Here is an 11,672-nt window from a genome sequence, read left to right on the forward strand (position 1 = left end):
TCACGTGCTCGTCTCCCTCTTCCTCGTCCACAGCTCATCCGCCATCACTGCTCGTCCATCGTCACTACTCATAATCCTGGTGCTCCACTGCTCGTGTCTCGTCGCGCCGCTCCTCTATCTCTCCCTTGCTGTTTGAACTGCTGCTCGCCATCCACGCTCTAGTAGAGGGCTTTTATTGAGGAAACTGTACTGGTTTTTAGGGGTTCATTCGTTATTTCATAATTTGCTACTGTATAAGTAGAATAAATTTGCAACTGTCAAAATCTGAACGTGATTTCTATGAGGCCCTCTTCACTAGATCTAAGGTAAGTTTTGTGCAATAGTTCTCGATGGTGATTGAGATTATCTTTTAATAATTTGTTTTACATTCTTTTTAATAAATTGGTAATTGTCCTCTGTTTTATAGAATTGATCCTCTGCTTAAGCAGTTTGGATATTTGTTAAGTATATTCTTGTTTGAAATTGGTGTTATGAGTCTTGAATATTTTTATGCAATCAAACAAGTTCAATTTGATTATTATGTTTTACAAGAAAAGGTTTTACACAACTATGCGAATAATATCCTTGACCTGCTATTGCAATTGAGACAGTATTGTAACCATCTATTTTTGGTTGTAGTGAGGAGGCAATAATTAAATTTCTTCATACCTTCTTTGTCTTCCCAATTTCCATTCATCTCATATACTGTCTATTTAAAGATGAATTGTCTTATTTATGCAATGGCAACTCAGAGAAATATACAGATTTGAGTATACCAAAAAAGAAATCTTAAAAAATATAAATCTATTATAAGTGATAGACACGGATATATAAGTAAATTTATAATTTATTAATATTTTTTAGATGTTTAACATTAATAGGGACTAATTTTAAAAAAATATATATAATTTAAAAATTCAATTAAAAAATATATAAAAATTTAGTAAAATTATAAGAACTTAAATAATTAAACCTAAAAATTATAAAATCTTAATCATTATACAAATCTTTGTGTAGATTTTCTATTAATATTCTAAAAATGAGGTCACTTAGCTTATATTGTGTTATTATTTGTCAGATCTACTAATTTAATTTAATTAAAAAAAAAAGAAACTTGCACTAATGTATACACACACAAAGTATGTGTGTATATCTAAAAAAATGTATTATCTATATTACATACTATTGTTAAAAGAAAATATTATTAATTAAAATATCACTAGAAAGATAACGTAGCTAGTATGTTTTATTAAAAAGTTATGAAATTATTTTATTCTATATCAATAAATAAACACATAATAAGATAATTATAGCTTCAAAAATAAAGTACTTTAAAAAAACTTTTCCTCATGACCATAATTGTAGTTTTTATGTAAGAATATATTTATATATTTCTTATATCCAAATATTTAAATAAAAATTACTTCAATAAATATATCAAAATATAAAATATTTTCTATTTATACTTGAAAAGAAAAATACTTCTCTCAACCGTACTAACATGCAAACCCAAATCTGTAACCAACTTTTTGCCAATATCTAGTAGGACTCCAAATGATTTTAGTCACACACATCCGAATTTGATGATTTCACATAACAAAATTGAAGAATCAATCGAATTATATATCAATGTTGTAATCAGATTTCTTTCTTGACCTTATTTGCCTATGCAATCGGTTTTAGTGACATATTTTTTCTCAAACTCAGGTACCATCGACCTTGCATTGATCGCGCGTAAGCTGCGTTGATCAAAGTTCGTTTTCTTTCTATGGACTTGAATCGCATCATGAAATTTATTGTCAGTTTGATATAATTTTTTGTTGCCCTGAAAATAAATTGTCGTATTTCTTAATCTATCAGTAATTTCGACAGCAAATTTAAGTGAGTCTAATTAAATTTGGTGTCAATGTTACCGTCAGATTTTTACTAATAAACTATAAATAAATATGACGGTAATACATAAAATAAAATGCATGGTTTTTAGTAACCGCATGATTTTTATTGTCGAAATTTTTTTACCGGTAAATCTGATAGTAAATTTGAAGTAAAATTCAAACATAAAATCCTTTCCCTCTCTTCTCTTTTCTCTTCCGCCTCTCTCACTATCTTCCATTAAAGAAGGTTGCTTGCTGCACCACCACATAGAGTTGTCGTTGCTACCGCTTAATCTTATCATCGTCCTAGATCAGCACATTACTGTCACTATTGTTGGAGTCTCTGAAAGAGATTCTGTTGCCATTGTTAGTGTCTCTTGTCATCGGAGGTTGTCACCGTGTCGCCGTCATCGTCATTGAAGTCTACTGCATTAGAAGTAAGATTGTTGTCCATTTTTTCTTTTGATTGTTAGTTATATTACACCTAAGATTTACTAAACCTTAACTCCACCACCATAGGTTTTATTGCTGCCTCCTGTGACCACAACTCTTCCACCAACGTGTAGTCACCATTAGAGATAATTTTTTTATAGGTTTTTTTCAGAAAATTTTTATTTGTTTAGGATTTTATTAAATATTTTATTAAATGCTTGATTAAATTTTGTTAACAAAATGTGTGATTAGAATTTATTATATTAAATTAATTAGTGTAATTAAAAATTAAATTAGGTTAGATTAGGTAGGGTGTAATTTATGATAATTAGTTGGATAAATTAATTTAGAGTTGAATTTTGTTTATTCTTTTAGGATTTTATTAATTTTTTTATTAAATTTTTTATTAAATTTTTTGATGAAATGTGTGATTAAGTTTTGCTACATTAATTTAGTGTAATTGAAAATTAAATAATATTAAGTTAAGTAGGATATAATTTATGGTAATTAGTTGGATAAATTAATTTAGAATTTACTTTATAGTTGAAACGAGGGTAATTTAGAGTTGAATTTTTTATTTGTTTAGGAATTTATTATTTTTCGTTAAATTTTTTAATGAGATGTGTGGTTAGGGTTTATTATATTAATTTAGTGTAATTAAAAATTAAATAATATTAGATTAGTTGGATAAAATAGTTTTATTAATAATTTTTATATTTTACAAACTTTATTTCTATTTTAGGATTTTTTTTTTGTTTGAACATCTTGTAGCTTTAATCGTAGGTTATTCGTACTGATAATATACATGGATTTTTCGTGAGTATCAAGGTTGGTTTTCTAACTCTAAACATGTTAAATTGTTAAAGTTTTATACTAGACGTACTTTTTAGGATATGGTTTTAGAACGAGTGGAAAAAAACTGTCTAATGGCACCTTCTCAAAACTCTTGTTTGTTCAAAAATTGTGAAGTAATAAGGAGATGCACACTAGAACAGTTAGGATTTGATGTTTACTTCAATGCGTATTAATTTTAATTTATGTTTGCAAATATTTTCTATGTGAAAATTTATAAATTTTTTTGGTAAAGGTCTCTGAATTAAGGAAAAGCTTTGTGAACTTTTCTTAAAATTGTTTAAATACATGTTTAGTTTGTGAAAAAATGAAAATTAATTTTGGTGAAGATTTTTAATTATAAACAAAACTCTGTCGAAATTTTAAAAAATTTAATAAGTTGTGTTGTTAGTTGAATTCTAAGTTTTTAAAGAAAGTAAATTAAAATATATTTTTATTAAGATGACTCTCTCTCTCTCTCTCTCTCTCTCTCTCTCTCTCTCTCTCTCTCTCTCTCTCTCTCTCTCTCTCTCTCTCTCTCTCTCTCTCTCTCTCGGTTAAGGTAGAGGGAGGGTAACTACCACCCATTGGACTTCTTAGTCATCGTCCTCTACCTCGGCTATCTCTTGGACCTTACATGCATAGGGTGCACATGATCAGCTTTTCATTATGGTTCCTAATCCAAATTATGTTGGCCCTACTGTTAAGCCTGTTATTCCTCTAGGAAGTTGTCTTACTGATTTACTAGAGTGGACTCCTCCACCACCTCCACCTGCTCAGCAGCCCATTACATTGATGCTAGCTCTTGTGATAGACACTACATTGTCAGAATACATCGATGCTAGCTCTTGTGATAGACACTACAGTGTCAGAATCCTCTCATGAATTCCAGCGAGATGTCCTATCACAGTTGGTTATTAGGATGATAATTTGGCCAGATGGATTGACCGCGTGATAACTATTTTAATTGGTTTTAAATGCAAATTATTTTGAAATTATGAAACAATATTTGTGTTTACTAATTTTAAGTTCTCCATTGATAGGTTTGCAGCGGATAACAATGCCTGTACACAGGAGCGTACTAATGTCATCAAGCTAATGTATAACCACCCATAGCCGAGCTACAAGAAGATCCTTACTAAGATCAGAGAGTAATGGTTTTATAAATGGACAGTAAAATCTCTACTTATTCAAACTTTAGTTAGTTTTTATCTTTCATTTCATTTATGTATTTAATTTCGCTAAACTTATACTAAGTATTTTCTTGTGCATGAGAAATTTATATGAAAAAGACTCACAATGCCATGATCAAGAAGATTTTCGACCACCGTATGGCTAGGCAGCTTCAAAAGACAGTTGAGAACGTACATGAGAGGTGGAACCACCTTAGTCAGTGGCTTTTGCCAGACATTAAGAAGACCCTCTACACCTATTGGGAGAATGATGAGAGGTTCAAGTTTCGCGCGCCGATCCACAAACAAGGCTAAGAGGGCATTGGCCAAGTCGTCCAAGTATATTGGCAGGTCAGTGACTTTCATGAAGACAAAGTCCAGGCGGGTATATAACTTGTATTAATATATTAAGTTTATTTTATCATTGATTTTTAAATTAATTATCATATGATTTAATTTTTTTTCAATATGTGTAGTCTAAGTTGTTAGATTGTGAGGTGACGACGGCGGAGGTCTTTAAGTATACTCACACGCTGAAGGAGAATAAGGAGAGATTTGCTGATCAGCAGTTTGCACCTTTGCGGATTATTATGTGAATAAACATCATAATTTATTTCATAACTTACAATTGTTTTCATATCATTGTCATCCTAATAACATTTGCATATCATGTGGTAGGAATCATACACGCAGAACTTGGAGGCTGCGACCCAATAATCTCAACAGAGTAGGGAGGGCGACAATAACCCCTTTGCTTCTATCGTCGATCCTGATGCAGTGTGGCGCCAGACCGCATCTGAGCCGTATAAGAATTATGTCTACAGGCTAAGGTCGTTCTTATTCTCCAGCAACCTTCGCACATCCACCTTGAGGACTTCGTCCACCTCAACCACCAACCTTGAGATTCTGATTGAGGACGCAATTTACGTGAACAGGATCACAACCTGACCTAGAGTCTTTCGGACCAGGGTCGCCAGTTGCATCTAGCTGAGAAGAGGTATAATGAGCTCCTCGCACGGATGGCAGAGAGGGATGCTCGTGATGCGACGGCAGAATTCTTCCTATGGTAGGAGCTTAGGCAGGAGCTGGAGCAGATTCAGTGGATACAACATCGGATGGCGGTCTACTTTGACTAGATGCACGCTGGTGGTTGTGCTGCTATTGGAAGGGGCTCCTTGTCCTCTACACAGGCACCATGACAGGCACTAACACCAACACCTAACCCGTCGATTTAGTAGGACCAGGGGACAACGACGACGATTATTAGAACTCCTAGTGATTTGGGTATAGTTTTACTTTGTTTGACAATATTAGTAGTTTCTCTATTTTACTTTTCTTTTGTACATTTATTATTTCAGATTATAGTTGTATATCTTTAATTAAAAATACTATTAGAGTTTTATTAATTGAAATTTGACTATTAATTTGGGATTTGTCTTTTAATTCTATATATCTATTCAAAAGTTAAAAGCAAAATAAAGATTACCATCGGTTAAATTTGCCAATCATAAATGTGTGAGAATCTAATTTATAGCGTTAAAGTTATCGTTGAAAATTTTTCAACAATAACAACCTCTAGAGTTTTATTAATTAAAATTTTATATCCGCCGATAGTTAGAGATAGGTAAAAAAATTTGTCGGTAAATAGTTATCGAGAAGTTTTTACCATCTGATTTAGTTCGTCACTAATTCTAACAGTAAATAATTTACCGATAATTTTCTTTAATAATTCAGTCAATAAATCCAATGATATTCGATGCTTTTTGTAGTGATCAACATTAAGTACATATTGATTGGGATTTATTAAGCATGAGGAAAATCCCTTGCTATGGAGCAAAGGCTGACTCTATTTTGTAAGAAAGAAAGACCAACACTATGTTGTTTAGGATTTAACTACTGCAAAAGCAACATAAAGAATATGGGAGTTCTCATTTAGTGTATCAGCCATCAAAAGAATTCCATTGTTCCACTTATACAATTTTGTACAATCTACTGAAATAAAAAGACTTGTCATACTATTAGCAACGTCAATGCAAGGAGAGAATGTTAAAAAAAAACTTTATCAAGATGCAAATAATCATAGTTTAGGATATGGTTAAACATTCAAAAAAATAAAATGAAAAAAAAATCCAATATAAGAAGTGTGATACACACATAATTGTGAAAATCAAATTTATACCAAAATCTCATATTTTGTCAAAATGTTATACAAAGGTTCTAGTGGTAACCTGAATCTTTTGCTTGTATACCAACAATGTTATTTGAAGTGATCGAACTCCACAACCCTATACTATGCACTCTTAATTTTAACTTAGAACAGAACCCAACATCTACATCCACTCTTAATTTGGCTACTAGGCACGAACTCTGTCTCTTTATCACTCTTGGAATCCTCTAGTTTAGCGTCTATTACTTGAACCTGAGAAAACTTGGTGATTTGACTTGATATGCTACTGGTGTTGAATTTTCACCACTATCCTAGTATATTAAGACAGAACTTGTGGTGCTGAGTTTGAAGCACCAGAACCGCCTGTAATACATTTCCAACTTCAACGTAAAGTTTTCCATCCCTTCTTAGGCCAAAGTTTTTGCATCATAGTCAAATATAATTTCATCGTCTCCTTCTAACCAGAAGAATACTTGATCCAAAAGCTTCATAGAACTCTGTACCATTTCACCATCCTTATGATGATGATGATTATTATATATTGTCTTGAATATTATTGCATTGCGAAGCATTTATAGTTTGTTTTTGCTATTTCTTTTTAGTTGAAGGAAATGATGTGAATAATATTGTTCTAAGGGTTACTTGAAACGGTGATTTGGGCCTGAACGTGAGGTGCAGACTCCTTCTGAGGCAGCGTCTAACTTGCATTGGTGCCGAGGTGCCACCGTCCGAGTTCCTCGTGAGGAGGTGGAGGGTGATACCTACAAGAGATTCCGATGCTTAAGTTAGCAAGGGTTTTAAGTAGATTTTTAGTAGATTGTGTTCTGATTATACCTGGGGTTCCATTAGTATATGTATAGTAAAAAGATAACCACCTTTGAAGTAGTTTCACTTTTGAGGGTGGGTGATTGTTCCCTTTATCTTGGAAATTTATTGAGATCTCCATTCTAGATAAAGTAGAGAGATAGTAAGAGATATTTTTTATGGCAATTACTTGTTCAGATAAGTAGGGTAGAACTACTCTTGTCGTGCCCGACTTCTACGATGTCGGGTAAGTAGATGATGCCACCTTTTTGGGTAGGCTTTTATTATTTTTAGGCCAGGCTTAACTTTTGGGCCAAGGTATGAACAGTATCCCTGCTTGAGTTCAAACTTTTATGAGATCGAGCTCGAGCATTTGTGGCTTTAGCTTCCTTCGTTGGGTATACCGCCTTCAAGGGGTCAGATACTTGACATGTTTTAAAAATTTTTTGAAATATTGTGCCGCTTAATGACATGGCATGTATTACGTTGCAATTTCCTTGGGCTCCGTGCACGTCATTAATGAGGGGTGCAAAATGTCACTTTTACCCCTACTGTCTTATAAATACTCCATTCTTCCCTCTTTCTTTCCTTTTTTGTGAAACATTATCACCCTTTCCTCTTTTCCTTCATTTTCTTCTTTCTTTCACTTTGTTTCAGCATTAAAGATTTCTCTATCTTGAAACTTTTAAAGGATTTTGTTCACACTTTAGGAGGGTATTGTTAAGATTTTTGCAGTTTGTATTGCCCTTCTGTTTTTGCACTCCTTTAAGGTTGGTGCTTTATTCTCCTTTTGTTGTTTTCCTGTATTTTGGTTAGTATCCATGTTTGTTTTGAATGAATGATGGTTTTGAAATGTTGCTTGTGATTGCAACTTTGAATTTGGGGTTTTGCATTCTGAAAATCTGATTTTGGTTGTTGAAAGATTTTTACTCGCTTTCTTTTATTGTTATTATGATTTTGAATGTGTGGTTCTATATTGTCCTAAATGATGTCATTTTTGTATAGAAGATGACCTCATTTCTATATGTGAGTGATATAGCATAACTGTTGTGTTCTAGGAAGGTTTTACGACGTTGACCTAACCTCTTTTTAATTTGTGAATGCTTGTGTTGCTTATGCTTTACATTCGAGATGTTGGTAGCAATCTTTGAAATCGACCCGACCTTCTGATTGCTTGCCTTGTTTTGTCCAATTTGTAGTGATGGATTTTTGTTTTGTTGTATTATAGGTGTGACTTATATGTCTCGTCCAGTTGTTCACAGCATGTCGTCTAAGGTCAGTCTGGCTTGACCTGGGTAGATTTAACTGTTCTTACCCCTATACCTGTTATTGATAACAAATATGCTGAAGCCTTTCATAGACATCATAGGTTATGTTTAAGTTAAGAGGATGAGAGGAATTATGAGATTGTTGTTACTGACCCTGAGGAGAGGGTTTGCTTCCCCGACTTGATAGGTCGGACGACATTTCAAATATGTTTATAATTGTTTCTTTACGAAGTTAGGGAGCTTCCTTTCCTTTTTTGAGTTTGAGTCTGAGGTCCTTAAATTTTGCAATGTTACCCCTACCTAATTGCATCTCAATTTTTGGAGCTTCTTAAAACTATACCAACTTCTTTGTCGGGAGATGGATGTCCAAATTTTTCTTAAAGTCTTCTTTTTCTTCTTTGTGCTCATCAAACCCTTTAGCTCCAAAAAATAAGGTTGACTCTCTTTTCGTGCTATTCAGGATAGAAAAGTTTTTGCTATTTTTTATGAGTCCTTCTACGACTTTAAAAATTATTAGAGGGTGTCTGATGAGAATTTTCACAAAATAATCTCATCGAAATTTAGATCCAAACCAATAATCAAACCTCAACCAAAGTTTAATTTGTTTGTCACAATGCAAACCAATAATAACCGAAAGTATTTAAAGCTCGGGCGTCTCTCAAGGAATTGCAGGGAAGTGTGCATATTATTGGTTATGAGATATTTTGCGATTTTTTAGAATGATGAACAAGAAATTAGAAGTGCAAGAAAGTAAAGATCAACAAAGAATTCAAATGCTAAAAGGCACTCATGGCAAGGATTAAGAGTCAAGGCTTCCTTAGATCATTGACCACAACATGGTAATTACAAAGGGTTAATTTCACTTAGTCATCCTCTAACATCGGAGGGTTAAGTCAAGTGGACATAATTGGTTCTAAAACCAACTAACAACCCTAAATTATCAATCACACTAGACATTAATGATATCAAGAAACCTTAGTCCTCAATCACAAGCCAAGAGTATTAAAATCTACTCAAAAATCCAACCAAGTATTTTATCAAACACTTGGAAGGCATAAAATGAAAGCATATTAAAATAGTAAGAAATACAAAATCTAAAGCTACCAAATGCAAGATAACAATGATAACAACTCAATTAAACAATAAAAAACATAAAAAGGTATCAATTGTATTAAAGAAAATGTAAATCAGCAAGAGTTCAATAACATAAAAGTAACCAAATACAAGAAATAACAAGTAAAACTAAGAAAGCAAGGATCTAGTAATAAGAAATCGCAATGAAACTAAATCAAGACAAGAAATAAAACCTAAATCTAAGAGAAAATTAACTAAATTTATCCTAAATTCTAGAAAGAAGAGAGAGCTTCTATCTCTAGAAAATGACGTAAGACATGTTTCTATTCTCCACCTAATTGCTCTCTCTTTTCATCTTTCTTGGATTTGGGTTCAGATAACTTTAAGAATGAGTTGGATTGAGCTTTGAAAGGCCAAAAATAGCGACCCACGTGTTGCATTAAATGAAATCACGTGCGTACGCATGGTTGTAAAAATCGTACTCGTGGGTACGCATGGATGCTTGTGCGTATGCATGATTGTAAAATACTCCAAACCCCATTTCTTCATGAATTCTTCACTTTTATATTTTTTTTCTCACTCTTTCAATCCATAATTGCCTTGTAAACCTGAAATCACTTCATCTTACACATCAAAGCATCGAATGGAATTAAAGTGAATTAATTAGCAAATTAAGGGCCTAAAAAGCATGCTTTTACTCTTAAGCACAATTTAGAAATAATTTACAAAACCATGCTATTTTTGTGAATAAGTATAGGAAAAGTTGATTAAATCCACCAAATTCAATACAAAATAAACCATAAAATTATGGTTTATCAATCTCCCCACACTTAAACAATAGCATGTCCTCATGCGAAACTCAAGAAAGACAAGAAAGGGGTATTAGCATTTATTCAAAGTAAACTACCTATATGCAATGCATGCAACTACTTGGTCAAAATAAATCAATTCCCAAAAACACATATATAAACATAAGGGATAAAGCAATCACAATCCAATCAAATCCACAATTGAGTTGAGTTATTGAAAAGAATTTACCAACTTGCAAGATAAGAAATAACAATAGGTGGAAACATAGAATTGAGCAATCGAACCCTTCACTGGATGTGTATATGCTCTAATTGCTCAAGTGTTTAAGGTTGATTCACTCAATTCTCCTCTAATCATACTTTCTAAGATTTGTCTTTCATCTAACAATCAACAATTATTCAATGCATGCATACAAATTTCATGAGGACTTTTCAAATGTTGTAATGGGACTAGGGTCAAGGTAAGATTATATATGGTTAAGTGAGCTTAAAATTTGAATCTTTGATTAACTTAAGCTTCCCACCTAACCTATGACAACTTATTTAACTCTAATGCAAAACTATCTACCCATTATTTACTTTTTCACACACTCATGTATTTCCTTCTTAATCACAATACATATGCATTTTTATTATTACTTTTCTTTGGGGCATTTTGTCCCCTTTTTATTGCTTTCGTTTTCTCTTTTTTTTTTCTTTTTCTTTTCCTTCTTTTTTTTTCTATTTTTTTTCTTTTCAAAATAAAATATATACAAAAGTACCAATGTATATAGTTTAAATATTTAATGCATGAGTATATACCCAATTTCCAAGATCTTCAATGAAAATCCAAAATACACTTTTACCTCAACCAATATTCCCAAACTTTCTCACACTTGAATGACACACACTTTCACTAGCCTAAACTAATTAAAGATCCAAATTAAGGACATTTATTATTTTTTACTTAGGGATAGTGATGTTCTAAAATTGAGAACAAAAGGGATTAAAATAGGTTCAACATTGGCTAACAATGGTAGATAAAAGGTAGGCTATTTGGATAAGTGAGCTAATTGAAATCATGGCCTCAATAATATAAATGTCTATATACATCAAATAATGAACATAAAGAATCAAACAAATCAAAGATTGTAATCATAGAAAGAGAATAATACACACAAGAATAAAATTAGTGGTTAATTTGATGCAACCACATAATTAGGCTCAAAACTTACAAGGCTGTGTGTTCTTAGCTCAAACACCATTGTTCCATAATGTATAGT

Source organism: Arachis hypogaea, chromosome 10, assembly GCF_003086295.3.
Source record: "Arachis hypogaea cultivar Tifrunner chromosome 10, arahy.Tifrunner.gnm2.J5K5, whole genome shotgun sequence".
Taxonomy (NCBI): Eukaryota; Viridiplantae; Streptophyta; class Magnoliopsida; order Fabales; family Fabaceae; genus Arachis; species Arachis hypogaea.